Source organism: Papio anubis, chromosome 4 (genome assembly GCF_008728515.1).
Source record: "Papio anubis isolate 15944 chromosome 4, Panubis1.0, whole genome shotgun sequence".
Lineage (NCBI taxonomy): Eukaryota > Metazoa > Chordata > Mammalia > Primates > Cercopithecidae > Papio > Papio anubis.
The window spans coordinates 150,414,646-150,433,286 of record NC_044979.1 but is presented as its reverse complement, the minus strand read 5'-3'; positions in this window follow the sequence as shown (position 1 = coordinate 150,433,286).

The window sequence follows — 18,641 nt, the reverse complement described above, 5'->3', positions numbered from 1 at the left end:
TGGTATCCTCTAATTTAATATCCAAATGCTAGAAGAAAAACTATAATTACACCATTTTACCAAACTGTTATTTATTTTTTAGTACAGTAAAAAATAAGACCTTTAATCCCATGACACATTTTCTACTTATGATTCAGTCCAGTGGTTAAGCCTGACTTAAGAAACTTTGACACAGACACAGTGCATTACTTCCCTACAAAAGACCTAACATAAAACTATCCCTTCTCATTTCTGAATTCATGTGATTAATTTCAAGAAGGACACAAGAGAGGTAGGTGCTTTAAGAAACAGGTTGTCTCAAGCCTGAACAATACCTGACAATCAACCATCCCTGATGCAGGGTGCCATTTTTCTGGAGAAAGCATGCTTTTATTTCTAATTTGCAAAAGGGTGGCATATGGGCTCTGCATTCAACAAATATCTGATAGTTACTTTATAGAGACAAAATCTACTAGACACATGGAGATAATATGAATCAGACATGGGTCTGGCCTTCAAGAAAGATGCAATCTGGTAGAAGAAAAAATCTTTGTAACACACTGAAACTTCTAAGCACCACAAGAAAAAAAAATTCCTATAGTTCCATAAATAATAAAGAACTCCAACTTAAATCAACATGTTTTGCCTATTTTTATAGCTCTATTTAAAGCATTCTAAAATTCCATTCATAGATAAGTTTTTGAGGTATCTGTAAAATTCATTTCTCATGTCGTTGTCCTTGTGGCTAATTAGTGTATATTGCTTTACCATCTACCAATCATGCAAGCAAAATTTACAAATAATGAGATTTAGACCCATTAACTACTCTAGGATGAAAGTTGAATCTAATGTCAAAGCCGAATTTCATATTTCTCAAAAAACAACAACACATTTAAACTCCAAGATATGAGTTTTGTTTTTGTTTTTGTTTGTTTGTTTTTTTTTTTGAGACGGAGTCTCGCTCTGTCACCCAGGCTGGAGTGCTGTGGCGCTGTATCTGCTCACTGCAAACTCCGCTTCCCGGGTTCACCCCACTCTCCTGCCTCAGCCTCACCGAGTAGCTGGGACTACAGGTGCCCGTTACCACGCCCGGCTAATTTTTTCTATCTTTAGCAGAGATGGGGTTTCACCATGTTAGCCAGGATGGTCTCAATCTCCTGACCTCGTGATCCACCCGCCTCGGCCTCCCAAAGTGCTGGGATTACAGGCGTGAGCCACCGCGCCCGGCCAGTTTTTTTTGTTTTGTTTTGTTTTGTTTTGTTTTTGTTTCTTTTCTTTTCTTTTTTTTTTTTTTTTTTTGCTACAAAACCAACTGGAGACATAATAATTAGAGTATGAGATTAAACTCATTTAATCAATGTAACCAAGAACACAAAGAAAAAAAAAGTAGGGTACTTACGGAATGGCTACATGTGTACTCCCAAGTTTTATCAATAAACACATTCTGCATGAACATTTGCTTCATACAAACTTTTCTTCTTTGCCTAATACTGAAAATTTAGTCTTTCATTCTTTTTTCTTTTTGCAACCAATGATATGCTTCAAAGACTTAGAAGGAAACCTCAAAAATGTCTCCGAAATGTTTCTTGTGATTCGCTGTGTGCAGATATGATCTCTCAGAGTTGTAATGGCTACTTCGTTTCCATTCAAATAGGTTTAATCCAATAAAGGAGGAAGTTTAAAATATTTCATGGGTCCTGTACTGAACTGAAGGGAGGGTATTGCACTAATTAATAAACAGACATGTATGCAGAGTAGATGTGCTGCCAGGGTAAAAATAGTCAATGAAAGGAATCTTTAACAGGAAAACAACAAAAGCAAATAATTGATCAATATTTTAATAACTATATACCTTACATTGGAGGGAATATCTTCATTCTGTTATTTTGTAGGGTTTTAAAAATAAATTATTAGCTTTAAAATGTTTGAAGTTTCCAATTTAGAAATCCGTGATGCATTTTTATCTCCTTTATTCATTTGTTATTTCTTTATTTTTAGAAGCAACATTAGAAACTTGTTTTTGCGCTTAGCTCACTTTGTTCTCTGTAAAGATTCTAACTTGTTGGGCATTTAATCACTATTAAAGACAAATGTTTTCATTTGTTCAAAAAAATTTTCACTTAATAATAAAATACGACTTGCCACATAAATGTCACCCTTCATGGACAAAGTGCTTTAAAGTGATAACGGGTAACCAAGTTATAAATGTTTAAAAATCATGTCTGGCAGGAGGCATAAGTTTCCCTCTCCAAATCCCAATAACCTAAAACTGAAGAGAGCCAAGGCCTGTTTCCTGCTTTGTGATACTGCCTTATTGTCATTTAGTCGTCTTTAACCACAAAGGCACCATGCTCCATGTGGTAGATTCCTAAACAGTCATAAATCTACCTCTTGACCAAGTATGGTTTTTCAGCATGTGTTTTGTTAAGCAACAGAAATGTGCACACAAGAACAGTAGGAAAGAATTACTCATATCTGGGTTCCCCTAATGGAATCCCCAGGTCTTTTGATACCTAAGGCTCCAAACATGGCCATGGTTTCTAGATTAGTATAAATTCCAAAAGTAGCACACCAAACTCTAAGAGCAGAAAAGATGTAGAAAAACTCAGTGTTGTGCAGTTTTTTAAAAGTGAATGTTTCATGGGTTGTCTGATTATATATGACAAAGTAAATTTCTCTATGGTTCTTTGTATAACTACAACTTTGTCTCCTTTTCACCTCCAGAGTGAGACATATTGTAGTTCTGGCTGATTTCACTGAAATTTCCTGTTGCTCCTCGAGAAGGAGTCTAGATATCACCAATACTTTTGTGCCATTATTAATTTAAAGGCACATATACTCCTGTTATCTCCTGGAATGAAGATTTATTTTTATTTTTTTAACCTAAATCTAATTAAGAGGAACAAATAGATTAATTTTCTAGACCATTTCTAGTCAAAACGACAGTCTCAGAAGCTATCAAAATTCACTGTATTTTTAATAGTTCTCTTTATTTTAAAATGAGTAAGAACATATTTTGAGTATCAGATTTTTGTCCTCTCATATCCAACTGATTACTTATTTTATTGGTATGAGTGAGCATGTATTCCCTTAAGAGTGAATTTTGAAATATTATTTTTAAAATTAACAGTAAAATTATTTTGATACTATACTGGAGGTTTTTGTTCCCAAAGATCAATAAATTACTCTGTAGGACATAATAACTCAGTGTGTATTCTCAAATGAAATTGAAATACCTTCCATATACATAAAATCTGCAAAGGAATTTATTTCAGTAGGATAATAGTTAATTTATAGTGTTAAGTTCAAAAAGGCAGAAGAAGATAACAACCCAATTTAGGTAAAGATGTAGCACATATAAGCTGGAGGAAAATAAATGTCAAATAGAAAACCATATCTGAAATTCAGATCATATTTAGATGCACAAAAAACTGTTAAGAGCAGTAGGGGGTGATTGTATTCCAATTAAATTTCCTTTACTCGCATCAACCAGTCTTGGTTTGAAAGTCAATCATATGATTTACTGGGCTCTTGAAACAGTAGAAAGGGGGCAGCCCATGAAAAGGAGAGGGAACTGATAACATAACATTTCTAAGAAGGCCATGAATTACAAAGTTTGGACTTGGGGTGGAGTTGGGGTAGGTTAAAAGAAAGTCATTAAAAATAATAATAAAAAAAATACAATTCGTTCTTTTTGTGTAAGTGATATCATTCACCAGCAATTTTTTTCTTTTCTGAAAAAAGGGAAAAGCCAGATAAAATATTGTAAGTTTTATGCAATCCTTCAAGAGACTATAACCAGAAATTAGAGCTTTCCTAAGGCTTGGAGTTGTTTGTCAGGGGTTTCCTGTGAACAGGATCAGGGTGGGCGCAACAGGGCATGCATTTATTGCAGTCCAGCACAAATGTCAATATATATTTTTTGGTTATGGGAAACTCAAAGAAGTTGTCTACATCAAACTGCCTCTGGGTTTAATTTTGAGGAAATAGTACTGTTACTAGCTAGGTGAACTTGGAGAAGTAGGAAAGCATCACAAACGTGGGCCTGGAAAAGAAGTAGGTTTTGCTTTGTGCTTTTTTTCAAAACCCAAAGGGCAACACATAATCTGAAGAAGATTATAAACTGGAGACTTGGGGACAGGTCTAATGAGTTATTTATTGTTCCCAAAGGCCCTTGACATGTATACGGGATTGGACTACTACCAGCTTTATAAAACCACGGTAGCTTATAGTTGACTCTGTAAATATTGAAAAGCGCACAGCAGACTCATATGTCCACAGATTCTTGGGAAATTTTGGGTTGCTGTGGTGTCTTTAATTTCCTCTTCAATATGATGACTAACAAAAGCCATATAAATTGTTTTGACAGACATTTCAGATACTAGGAATCTTTTATTGTAAACTCTTCTATAATTTTCTTTGGAGTTTCTTGTACTCAGGAAAATCACAAAAAAGAAGACGACTAAATATCTTTATTATAGTGGCATTGTCACAGCCTTAGGTGACTTCCAATGTATTTGTTTATGCAATAATATTTTTTGATATTTTAAAAGTGTTGGTCTTAAAAATATTTCTATCATATTGGAACATAAGATGACATTAGGGACAGAGATAGTTATAAAGAAATCACTAGGAGTTATGCTGTAAATATGTATATAAGATCTTTTCATAATGCAGATTACATAAATTTGAATTGACTTATAAGAATATTGATTATTGATCTGTTAAACTATTAGAGCCATTAGGGCCTTTTGTGTAAACAACTATTTTTAAAATGCATGTAGCTTTATAATAAAAATTCTTATGAAAAACACTTATGGTCTTTTGCATGCTGAATAGCCACTTTTCAACATTAAATGTCTTGGCCAAAAATGCATTTTAAAATTAAGAATCATTTAAATTGTACAACCACAAAAAAAAAAAAAAAAAAGCCCTCCTGGAATTACTCAGCATGCACCTTAGCACTATATTACTTTAAAATGGTCAAGACACCTGTTTTAAATCCCTGTAAACGGCCGTGCACGGTGGCTCACGCCTGTAATCCCAGCACTTTGGGAGGTCAAGACAGGCGGATCACGAGGTCAGGAGATTGAGACCATCCTGGCCAACACCGTGAAACCCTGTCTCTACTAAAAATACAAAAAAATGTTAGCCGGGCATGGTGGCAGACGCCTGTAGTCCCAGCTACTCGGGAGGCTGAGGCAGGAGAATGGCCTGAACCTGGGAAGCAGAGCTTGCAGTGAGCTGAGATTGTGCCACTGCACTCCAGCCTGGGTGACTGAGCGAGACTCTGTCTCAAAAAAAAAAAAAAAAATTCTTGTAAACATGTCTTACATATTTTTAAAGCCATTTTATGCTTTACTGAGTACAGTATATACTCTGCCAAAAAATACCTATATATACTTTTTATTGTAGTACTAATTCCTATTTTTGAACATTTAGAATTCTCAAGAAGCCCTATGTAATGATAGCTGTATTCATAAAAACACATCATAGAAATATATCATTGCTGAAATGAAATGTGTTTAGTCTATGGATGAAAACTGAGCCTCCTTCTTTGTAGCTCTTTGTGACACCTCATCTTGGTGTAACAGAAAAAACTAGAAAATGAACTTTCATTTACAAAATTTTCAATAAGGTCTATTAATGAATTAATGACATAACTTTGCCTAGACTGTAAGCTCCTTGAGGACAGGAACTACAGCTTATTTATTTTTAAGTACCAGCAATATTCTGCTTGATAAATTGGTGGTGAATGCATGTATATAAAAGGAAGAAAATCGTTTTTCTATCCAAAGGAAAGGATTTTAGGTATCAGAAAGAAAGCATATCTTTTCAAGGAAAGATATTACATAGAATGTGTCTTAGAATCATAGAATTTTGGAGTTGGAAGATATTCCTCAAAGTAAAAGTGATTGCATATACACATTCAATGCCACATTCATTCAACTTTTATACATTAGAAAAGTTTGGAGATTCCCTTTTTTTTAAGCTTGATTCTTTTGGGCTAGTCAACAGAAAATGAAACCCCAATGTATGGCACTTTTGCATGCTGAGCACTTTGTATTAAAGGAAGTTGGAAGGACTTAGAAGCTGCCCCAGAATTGAAGTTTCTCTGGCTCTCCCTTGGTTTCTCCCGCCCTGCCTTAGTTTCTCCCTCCAAGCACAGGCAGTAATTCTCTCTGAAGTTTTCTTATCTGACTGAGGGAAGTTCTTCCACAAAACACAGTTGCCTTCCCCTCACTAACCAGGGAATGTTAATCATGGGAAAAGAAACTAAGACCATGACCACACCCACCCAAACAGGCTTTTTATCTATTCCTATGAGGACTATTACCCAGAGACTTTATCTCCATAATAAGACAACCTTTGTTCACAATGCAGTACTGCCCCTTACCCTTCTGTAAATTGTAACCATGTACCCCAGAGCCCAGAGGAAAATTATCCCAGGCTGTTGTCTGTTCTTCAGACCCATTAATCTCCTCTAAAAATCATTTTCTCTTCGATTACAATTGCCTATATCTACCACTTTCCTCTTTCCTATAAAGAGGACATTTAATCTTCAACCTTCTAGCCCTTGAGTTTCATACCTTATGTGACTCCCATGCACTTATAAATTATAAATTTGTTTAACTTTTCTCCCGTTAATCTTTCTATTGCCAATTTATTTTGGCAGATTCAATTATCGAACTTGCAGAGGAAAAGTTTGAACTTCCCTCCAATTTTCTCCCTCTCTACCAATTTGCTACTTTTCATCTTTCAGTGTAAAGGAAATAGCTCTCTCCTTTTATTGTTTACCTTATTTGGCACAAAGTACATAGATAATTTTTACGATTAACATTACTTGGGCATTGAAAGGGAAATTGTTTCTCTAAACCTTTTGCCTCACTTGATTTGAGCACTATGTTAATGAGGACAGAGCAATGCATTTTCGCTCTGTAGCCACTCTTTGGCCTCTTAACCTTTTTCAGTGTTCTCAGTGAGAGGTCAGGAGAGAATAGAAGAATCTAGCACCATCGAAAAAGCAAGTCACTGTGTAGCCCTACTCTCAGCATTTCATATACATTACTGTTTTACAGGGAAAACGGTATGATAATAATTTCTTGCAGTTCAGTCCTGAGCACTGTGGTACTACTATTATGGGATGCATAATGTCAGATTTGAGGTGTACCACCTCTCCATCCAGGTTTCCATTCAATAAATGTTGATGAATATACAGAATGTTAAGGGTGGGGAATTACTATTATAAAATAATCCTAAATCATCACAAATATATCCATATAGGACAATTTCAACAGGCCAATACCCCAAGTTTCAACATGTTTTTAATGTCAGGTGAACTCCAAAAGATGCTTACCTTTCTTTGAAGCCAAGATAAATACCTGGTATTTTGTAAATGTTTGCACTGGTATGAGAGTCTTGCTAGAATTTAAACCAGCCCTGGGCCCCCAGCTGGCACAAACATGGGGGTGAGAAGCATGGCTGAGGCAAGCTTACTCACCACCAATTCTTCTCAGGTCACTGAGCTCCATAATTACTGAAGAATCAATATTCAGTGCCAATTGTCAGGGCCTCTCTTGAGATTCCTTGGCCATGTGCTATTTTAATGCCATTTCTCTTTACCACCTGCTTTACATAGAACCTGATGCTTTTGTTGTTGTTGCTGTTGCTTTTGTTGTTGTTGTCTTTATCAGAGCATCATTTTGTTTCACATGATTGTACACTATAAATAATTTTAAACCGATAAGTATCTGAAGTATATTAGATGCTTAATAGAAAACGGGATCTATAACACTAGAAAGAATATCACTGAGTAAGAGCCCAATAGATAGGAATTGCCCTTTGAAAAAGGAATCTAATAGACAAACACAAAGCATTACTGCACAGTAGCCCAAAGTAGTTTCTTAGCCCAGTGGACTTCAGTAAGACAAACACATCTCAAAAATCAGATCCAAGAGGCCATATGTGTTGGGGACTGGAATCTTAAAGGTAAGTCTCGTTTTCACCCAGTAGGCCCTACTGGTACAGCTAGACCAGGGTTTACAGTTGGACTTCATTGAGATTGTCCAGAACCCAGGCAGTCCCGCTTCTTGAATGTTTCAAATTATCAGCAGGTCTAAAAGGATTTTTGAAATAAGTGTTTGCCTGTTGTTAAATAATACTATACTAAACACTCACTCGCTTTTTCTTCCTAAAATTTCACAGCCACGCTGGGAAATAAGCAAGCAGGATTCATTAGCCCCACCTGAGCTATGAAGAAATAAGATTTAGAGAGATTAGAGAGATCTTGTGTTTGTGATTTTCCCACACTAGTAAACCATTATTCCTGTCTACACACGTATAGCAATGAGTTCACTCCCAGCACTAGAGCTCTATTCTGTTTACAAGTGAAGCCCAAATCACTCTTCGGAGGCAGAGGCACTATTTTGCACATTAAAAACACACACCCTGTCTGTGCTGGCAAAGTCCTTCCACTTCTCTGCATGCTTGGATGAGAAGAGGCAAAAGGGAAGAACTCAGAGGAGACTGTGTTCTGTCCTCACCAGTTGAAGGGCTCTGCCTAGGCCACTTCACTTCTTGGAACCTTGGTCTTCTCATCTGTAAAGTGAGGAGATTGCTGATACGGTTTGGATGTTTGTCCCCTCCAAATCTCATGTAGAAATGTGATCACCAGTGTTAGAGGTGGGGCCTAGCGGGAGGTATTTGGATCATGGAGGTGGATCCCTCATGAATGACTTGCTGCCCTCCCCACAGCAATGAGTGAGTTCTCACTCTATTACTTTACTCAAGAGCTGATTGTTTAAAGCATCCTGGCACCTCCTCCTCTCTCTTGCTGGATGACACACCTGCTCCCTCTTCATCTTCTGCCATAAGTAAAAGCTACCTGGGACTTCACCAGAAGCCAAGCTAATGCTGGTGCCATGCATATATCGCCTGCAGAACCATGAGCTAAATAAACCTCTTTTCTTCATAAATTAACCAGTCTCAGGTATTCCTTTATAGCAACGCAAAACACACTAATGTAGTGGCCCCACATTAAGGAATGGCATTGGTTGATGCCCCCACACACCCAAATGCGCCATGCTCTTTGGCTGCTGTACCTAATGCCTTCTTGTTCCTTTAAAAACTTTCTTCTGGGAAAGAAAGGAAGCTGTTTCACCAAGAAATTGATAGTGGGTACCAGCTTAAAGGGTTACTCCTCAGAAATGTTTGCATTAAAATTAATATCTGGAAGGTGATATTTTAGTAGCTATCATCAATATGTGTATGGTAAGGAAGAACATTTTTGTGGAGTAACATGGGAGGTGTGTTGGTCACCTAGATGTGCCACTCAGATCCCCCTGTAGGGAGAGATGTGGTGCCCAGCTTTAGGGCATGTGGTCAACAGACAGCCTCCAACCAGTGTCCCCTCAAGGGGTGGCCCCAGCTACAGAGTGCAGCTTACCTTTCCCAAGGTCCCACCCACTCCAGGGCACCTACATCCAATGAAAAGCAAAGGTGTGTGCGAGGGAACAACAAGACCCTGCTTCATGGGGAAACCTGACAGGTAATTCCCTCTTCAGAGCTCCCTTTTGGGATATCTAGGACTTTGGTTCACCTTTAATATTGTAGGTCAGTTTCTATCCTACCTACCAATAATGGAAGCCCAGGTGGAACTGGGGGAAGGGGGAACTGGGAAGAGGTACTGTAGAGAAAGACAAGGCATCTCATTGTCTGTTTTCTAAAACTTCATTTAACGCCGAAGAATGGGGAAACACACGTACAAAGGACCACAGCAAGAAACAGAAAAAGCAGGAAAACAAGGAATCATGGATGTTTTCTCAGGAAAGTACCTAATTGTGGAGGTCCCAAGAGACAATGATGTCGTAATGGCTGAGATTCTTCCTGGAGGACTTTGGGAAGTGTCAAGCTCAGAATAGTATCTGGCTCACTTCCTGTCCTCTCGTTTCTGTTTAGGACTCTCCTGAGGAAGGTGCTCAGTTCCACTGAATGAAGTAGTACATTTATGGCCACAGTCTTGACTTCAAAATGACTTCCAGATTTCAGTTTTTCTGTAGATCCTTTCAGGAAACTGCAGGCTATGCTTGACTTTCTGCCACCATACACACAACTATCACACCAAAAACATGTAACTTACATCAGGCCAAGGTTAATAACAGGAAAATTTGATTTCTTAGGTTTTTACAGAGGACATCATGCTATCTGTTCTTGTTTAAGAGCCACAGAACGTGAAATGGTACAGTAAAAGGAGTGGTTGATGTCAGTGGCTAAGCCCTGGATGGCTCACAGAAAGGTCAGTTCTTGGTGTCAAAAGTCACAGAGATGCCACATGGCCTCTTAATGAATGCAGGGTGGAGTATTACCCTTAAGAAATACTGGCCATCAGAACAAAGGGAGTTTACTATTGTGCAAATTATTACTGTTTAAGGGATGACTCAATTTGGTGATTATACTAGTATCACCCAAAAATGGAGCTTTTGAGTTTGCTCCAGATTTTGATAAATTGATTCTTACTGAAAAGGACTAAAATCTCTATGTCAGCGTTCAGTGTCTTAACACATTATCTTCTTATCTACAGGCAGCTTAAACCGGTATCTTAAGTGAAGGGCTGGAAGCCAGGAATTTTGAGACTGGGTATAGCCTAGCAGAAAAAGCATGGGTAACAGGGCACTATTTAAAATCTCTGTTTGAAAGATGTGAAAATCTTGATTTTGAAAATCTTGAATCTCTCTTTGCCAGCTAGCCAGCTCTGAACTTGGAGGCACTTCTAAGATCCTTCTGAGCCCCACTTTCTGAATCTGCAAAAGAGGCACAATCATTCTTGCTTTGCAGAATTATTGTGAAGTTTACATTAGATCCTATATGCTATGCACAGGATGTGTGAGGTTTACAAAAAGCCTTTTCTTACAGCTTCTTGGTGAGGTAGGATGAGTTCATATTGCACAAGAGTTCATTTTCTGAATCTAACTTACCCTTCTTATGAGAAATTAATAATTAAATGATTGTGACATTTTTATCATTATGACATAGCAGAAAAATACTTAACAATTGAAGTAAAATGGCATTCATCATCGATCTCGTTTTGAGAGGGTAGACTCACAAATAGAACTTCTTTTCTTGCTTATGATATTCATATAGCTATATTCATATCTTTAAGAATCATGACTTACGTTTTATATTTATGTATATATTTCATGCTTTATTTTTTCAAATATAAATACAGTTAATATGCAATCTTCTTTTGCCTTTGAATTTCACTTCCAAAGACATGTTTCTATTTCCCAATATTTGCCTATTATCTATAATAAAATTCACCATCCTCTTAAAAATGTGTTGTGTCAATGTGCAACCCCAGTATACTTGAGTCTCTGACACACACCCTCTGAGCAGAGCGGTAAGAGTTGCACAGTGAAGCTCTCTTCTTTGTGGCACTCATTCAGAGTATACGTAGACCAAAAGGCAACCCTTGTCTCACTTTCATTATGATTTCCCAATAAGCCTCCTGAAAAGCTTCTACAGTTAAACTGACTATGCATAAAATATAATTTATGAACTTGAACAAACACATTTTTAACATTTTGCAGCTGAGATGATATGTCATGTAAAGGATTATCATCTCCTTTCAAAAATGATCACCTGGTTATAAACCCATTATCAAGATACTAACTAAGACCAAAATCTTTACTGGCTTTGGAGTTAAACTTGGGTTCAAGTATTTACCCCACAATAAACTGTTTGTATAAATTTGGGAAAATTGTTTGCCTTTTTTGAGCCTCAGCTTCCTCATCTGTTAAGATTGGGTTAGTAATGATACAACTTCATGATGACATCATGAGATGATGAGAGAAAGCACATAGGGCACGTAGTAGAGCCTCCACACATAGGAGTTGGTCAATTCACAACTCCAGTTATTACCAGTTTTCTCTTCTTTACAACTGGATGATCATACCACTATAATAGGGTTATTATAAGGACAAAATGGCGGGTAATGCATGGTGCTATGAAGATGCACAGGAGAGTACCTCTCCCAAAGAGAAGGCTTTCTAGAGAAATTCTGTCTCATCTGAAACTTGAAAGATGTATAGTGTTAGCCAAGCCAAGAAGGTATCTTAAAAGAAATGATCAAGCTTGTATAGAATATTCTTTATGGTTTTATCATACCAGTGATGGCATCTCCTGTCATACACATGCATTTAGGTCATAAACTACATTTTATTTAGCATTGAACAACTCCAGCATCCCCCTGCCTTTATAGGAATAAGCAACACAAGATAAATTGAACTACACTGAAATTAAAAGCTTTTGTGCTGCAAATGATACTATCAAGAAAGTGAAACGATAACCCATAGAATGGGAAAATATTTGTAACAAGGGCGAACCTTGAAAACATTAAGCTAAGTGAAAGGAACAAATTACCAAAGATTACATATTGTGTGACTCCATTTCTATGGAAGTTCATAATAGACATATCTAAAGTGACAGAATGTTGATTGGGGTAACTAGGGCTGGCAGGGTGGAAGAGGGAAAATCAGATTAACTGCTAATAAATAGGGGTTCTTTGGGGGAGTGATGAAAAGTTCTAAACCTAGATGACAACGATGGTTACAGAACTCTCAGAATTCATTAAAACCATTCAAATTGGTAAATTTTATGGTATGTCAATAGTTTCAATGAAGAGTATTAGAAAAACGAAAACCATACAGGGGTCTATGCACCATTGTCAGAAGATGATGGAAATTCCAAAGCTCATTGCATTTCTGAGGTATTTTTGAAACTACAGGTATTCTAAAAAAATGCATGTATAATTGTATTTGAAACATCCCGATGTAGAAAACAAACTACTTTTCAACTTAAGTGAAACTAGATTGAGATAAACTCAAAATAAAGTTAAGTCTGTCCAAGTGATTTGATACCACTACAAAATTATTTGACATTCACTATTTATCAGGTTAAATTTTTGTAGCCTCTTCTGAATTGCTCTCTAGGCATGTGGGATTGTGGAACTATTACTCTGGCTAATATTTAAGTATTAAGGCATAATGTCTAGCAGATACAGTAATAGACAGTATCTGATTTATCTGTTTTTGATCTAACTGATAGTAATAGATATACTTTCATTAACATAATAAAATAATTTCACAATTATTTTAATGCACCAGCTAGACACAGAAAATAACTTTGATTTTGTGTCTAGTGCCCATTTTCCCACTTAAACGTGGCCTGCAAACTTGTCTTTTCCTACTGCTTGGGTTAAATCTCAAGAATTCACACAATAAAAATTCATCCAGTCACTCTGAGTTACAAATAAGATCTCATTTTATCAACTGAAATATCTAGTACAGAGTCATCATCAGAACTCCAGACTCATGCCTATTTAGTTCTCCTCTTCTCTGACAGTTTAATTCTGCATTATGTCTGAAAGCCCATAGCAAGAAGGGAATGGGCAGATATGACCCCCTTCTTGACTACTCGCGGACTATGCTTTCTGATCCTTCCAGGGTAAGGCTCAGGAGGGCATGAGTCAGAGACCCAAAACAGGGACTTTGAGATTACTTAGCCAAGGGGTTAAGAGAAGACTGAAATTCTGCTCCCACTCTGCTCACCAACTCACGTGTCCTGGCATATGGCGTTGTGTCCACCAGGAAGAAGCGATACCATTCAAATCTTCACACGCTCATCATCTGTTCACAAGTCTTTTGCCCCTGGGGTGGGGCTGCATCTACTTCAAGAATGTATCATTTAGCTTTAAAAAAAAAAAAAAAAAAACTAGCACTATTTTAACATCATAAAGATAGAGCTGTCCTATACCATTACCCAGCTTTAAAAAATTACCAAATCTTAGAGATGTCTTTTCATTTCAAATGAAGCTGTAGGGGAGATGGGAATTTTTCCCTCCCCCTCTGAAGTTTCAAATCTGCTAAAATAAACTGACAATGGATTTATAAGAGGAAAAGCACACAAATTTATTAACATGTAAGTGTTTACAGGAACCATACAAAATATGAAACTCAAAAAAGGGCAAGGTGGTTGAAGCTTAAATACTCTCTTCATAGGGAAGAGAGAAATGAGAAATGTAGGTAATTTTAAGGGGTAGTGACTTTCAGGGAGATTGAATGAGTCCAAAGAACAACCAATGTCCTAGAACAAAGTTTCTCTGATCTCTGAAGGATGTTCCAACAAATTGCAGCAAGGTGAGGGACAGAACTCCACACTAAGCAAAGGTCGTCTTCTTACGTAGGTAAAATCTCCCAGGTAATTTCTGAGAGCTAGTCTCAGAAGAATAGAGGAACAGTGTCTGGGCATGGTGACAGCATTTAGTCTTTTCTCTGTGCTTAATCTTCTTTGGTTATTTGATGAGATTCCTAAGAAGGGGGTTTTAAGATAATTGAGTTTCTTTTGGATGAAGTTTCTACAGCCAGACAAGAGAACTTCCAGAGAGAAGCTGTCCCTGTGCTTGGTGAAGAGGAGAAACAAGAGAAGATTAGAAAGTCCTTGTTTCTGAGTCTGCTTCTAAGGCCTTTTAATTTCCTATAGTTCAAAGTGCTCAGCATGCTGCAGTGCCATACTTTGGAGGACTGGGCCCCACCAAAGGTATCATTCTATGGACTCCTAGAGGCCTTAAACACGCTGCTTGTAAACCTACCTTAGTGATGACTTCATATGGTGCCTTTGGGCTACATAAACCCTCCCCTCCACAGTCCTCACCACGTGTCTAAATCATACCTGTCCTTTCAGTTTCACCTCCTTTGTAAGATCCTGCACTGATTGTCCTGGCATAGCCATTCCTTCATCCATTGAGAACCCAAAGCATCCAGTACCAGTTCTCTGGATACTTTTCTAGTGATATGTTATATTCCTTCCCTCCCTTTCTCTTCCTTCACCTTTCTCCTTCCCTCTTCCTCTCTTGTTCTTTTTTCTTTTTTGTCTTTCTTCCTAATCTTTTATTTCCAATTATGGGCCTGGTTTAGAAAGTCAAGTGACACAACTCCTTTAAGTGAAAAGAGTAGTGCCTTACTCCAAACTTCTTGCCCACTAGTCCTGTGCCTCAGAGTGATCACTTTTTATTGCTTTGCTTGTCTCTTCTGCCCTTTATCCTCATGGTTCTAAATCAAATGCATCTGTTGCTTTTAGAGCTTTTTCAATTTTATACGTTGTCTTTTTACTTCCTTCCAACAAAGACTAGGATTTAGCTGTCTTATGCCAATGTTAACACACATACTTCATGCTTTCATGATAATTCCTTGATACATCTTAAAGTCAAGATTTGGTGTTTGCATGGTTATGTTTAAGTTAGATTTTCATTCATATCAAGTCTTGTAGAAAACATGGTAATATTTCTTTTCTTGTATAACTCTTTATTTTTCCTGGATTTAATAATTGCCTCATTTATTTGCTTGTGTCTATAATTGATGTGTCTATAATCTGTCTGACTGAACTCTAAGCCCTATAAATGCAGTCGTTCAGACTGGTTTTATGGTTTTCTCGGTGATACCCCTCCTGGAACCATCTGTTTTCTATTCTGATCTGAACTGACTGCTCTGCTAGCCTCGGTGTAGTTATTTTCCTGGGACTTTCCTTCATCTTCATCCTGGGAATTCCCTTAGCTTGTCTTCTATGTTTGGTCCTAGTTTCTGAGTCATTTGTCGTTTTTGATTTGGAGCCTTTGATTTTGGGAACACATACACCCGTATCCTCCCAGGAAAGTGAGTGTGCCTGAGAATGGGCAGAGGGATGGATGATTGTTTTGAAATTTTGCGGCATGTCTAAAGATGTCTTTATTTTACCCACATAGTTGATTTATAATTTGGAATTTTGTGTTGTTACTTGTGTTCCCTCAAATTTCACAGGTGTTCTCCACTGAATTCTAGCTTCCAGGAAGGCTATCAGTAATTCCAAAGCCATTTTAATGCTAATCTTTCTCTGCAAGCTTTTAAGATACTCTCTTTGTCTCAGGCTTTCCCACTGAGGGTTCTTTTCATTCACTGCCATGCCTGCAAGTAAATTCTTTAGAATTTGTGCTGCAGGCCGGGCGCGGTGGCTCAAGCCTGTAATCCCAGCACTTTGGGAGGCCCAGATGGGCGGATCACGAGGTCAGGAGATCGAGACCATCCTGGCTAACACGGTGAAACCCCGTCTCTACTAAAAATACAAGAAAATTAGCCGGGCGAGGTGGCGGCGCCTGTAGTCCCAGCTACTCGGGAGGCTGAGGCAGGAGAATGGCCCGAACCTGGGGGGCGGAGCTTGCAGTGAACCGAGATCGCGCCACTGCACTCCAGCCTGGGGCACAGAGCAAGACTCCGTCTCAAAAAAAAAAAAAAAAAAAAAAAAAAAAAAAGAATTTGTGCTGCAGACATTTATCAAGGTCTCGCTATATGCAGGAACTATCTTAAAACTCATGTCTGGAGTGCTATAAACTTTTCTTTTATTATTTCCTATTTCCTACCCTTCATTTTCTATCTTCTCAATTTATAAGGCTCCTATTGTCTGTCTGTTGGATATCAGATTTGACTCTCTAATTTTCTTACCTTTTCTCACCTATTTTCAATTTCAGTTTCTTTTGAATAGTTACCCTCCTATTCAAGAGATGTCCTAAATTATCTTCTGTTCTTGTTTTAAAAATGCAACTTCTTAACTATCTGATTATATTAATTAAAGTTTTAAAGTTTATTTTTTCATTTATCTTGTTTCATGTAAGTTCATTTTTTTTTTCTGTTTTGGATTTTATATTTAATAATGGCAGCATGTCTCAAATATTGGATTTCACTCCACTTCAGAGTATGGCTCTGAGAACAGGTAGTAAGCTACGAGAGACCAGCCTGATTGTCTACAACTATATTCTCTGTAGGACTAATACATTCTGCTAAAGCTGGTCCTCCATTCTCCTGCCAATCAGGATATAAAGCTAGCATCCTTCAATCTGAATCTTCCAGGGGAAGGAAAGAGAAAGAGTGGACCAGATGTCTCACCATTTAGAATGAAAATGATCACCCAGGGTCTTCATTTTCAGTGCTGGCCTTCCTTCCATGGTCAGTGTGTCTTGTGTCCACTTATGGAAATCTTCATGATAACGCCTTTCTCCCAGAGTCAGGGACGGACAGCTGCTCAGCTGTGTGGGATGAGAGAAGGCATCTGAGGACATAGCTTTTCCCTACAATGTTTCATTCCATTCATCTGGGTCAGCGGCCTCCCACACTCCGCTTTCTAAGCTACCTGCTGCTTCTAGTCCCTGAGAGTTTTCAAGGTTTTGTGGTCTGTTCTTGGCTTCTTTTCATTAGGCGTGTACATTCCCAGAAAGTTCAAATCTGTGTGAGTTACCACTTGGTGATGACTCATCTGCTGTTTTGTCTGTTCTTTGTCTCTATGTTCTTACCATTTGGGGGATTTGGGGAGATAAGCATATATGTTCAATTGGATGCATTTAATTTCGAGTCTATTTTACTGTTTCTAGCCACTTTTCCTTTGGTCAAAACATTTTCTCTCCCCTCATTTTTTTCTTCCCAGACTCCCAGTACCCTAAAGCAATGATCATGGCCTGCCATCGGTCTGTGAAGTGGGCAGCAAAGTCATGGCAGGACTGATTTTCAAGAGATGGGAACTGAGAAAGGTGGCCTGACCTCAGCCTGGACTATGACTTTTGAGGGGCACTGTGCAGGGCATTGCTGGGCTGGTCTGGGGATGGAAGGCAGCTGGTCAGTAATAATTACTACAGGCTAAGAATTGCTCCAGGTTGCCTGGAAAGGAAAAGATGGGCATTGTAGGGATCACCTGGACCTGGTAAGGAGATTCTCAGAAACTCTAAGGAGATCCTGGGGTGATTGAGGTCACCAACTAAAAGGCAAGAATGATTTCCGTCTGCTGCATTCATGATTGCAGCTCCATGGTTTTCTAGCTGTGGGGTCCTCAGGAAACTTGCTTAATTCTCTGAAATTCAGTTTATTCAGCTGCAAAATGGGATCATTAGCCATACCTTCCTCCTAGAGTTGTGAAGATTAATCCTTTAATATATTAAATGACTAATATAGCTTCATGTAGTCACTCAAAATAAAAAAATGATGTGGGAGGACTAGTCTTCTCATGCTTCATGTGTGACACATGGTAGGTCCTGTTAAGAAACTTTTGTTAACTAGTTGAGTGAAATCCATCTAGAGCTAATCATGCTGAACTGAATTTTATAGCCAGTTTTCTATGCTAGGCAAGAAAACTAACAAAAAACTGTTTTAGTTATTGCTTTTAGCCAGAATAATTAGCCACATAGCACTGCAATTGAAAAGATGTATACTTCCAGATCTCTTCCAATAACACTGCCAGGTAGACAAATCATGACTGATTAACCAAGAGCTATGCTTTATTTGGTCCAGTAACAACTCTGCCCCAGGCACGTCGGCACAGTCTTCCAGGGACTCTGACTGATCAGCAAAGAACCAAATGGCTGGTAATTTCTAATTTATAAACACTGCTTGACGTAGGCAGTTGGGCATTCTGCCACACTGCTATGGCCTGAAATGGCCCAACCACTTTTCAGTGCGCGAAAAGCAATTTCAAGTGACTTAATAACTCTTTACCTACCCCTCTGTTGGGGTCCACAGACACCGTTGGATGGAGATGGCCACCAAGTGGCCTCAGGACAAGGAGCTCAGATTACTGCTTCGTAGGGTTTCCAG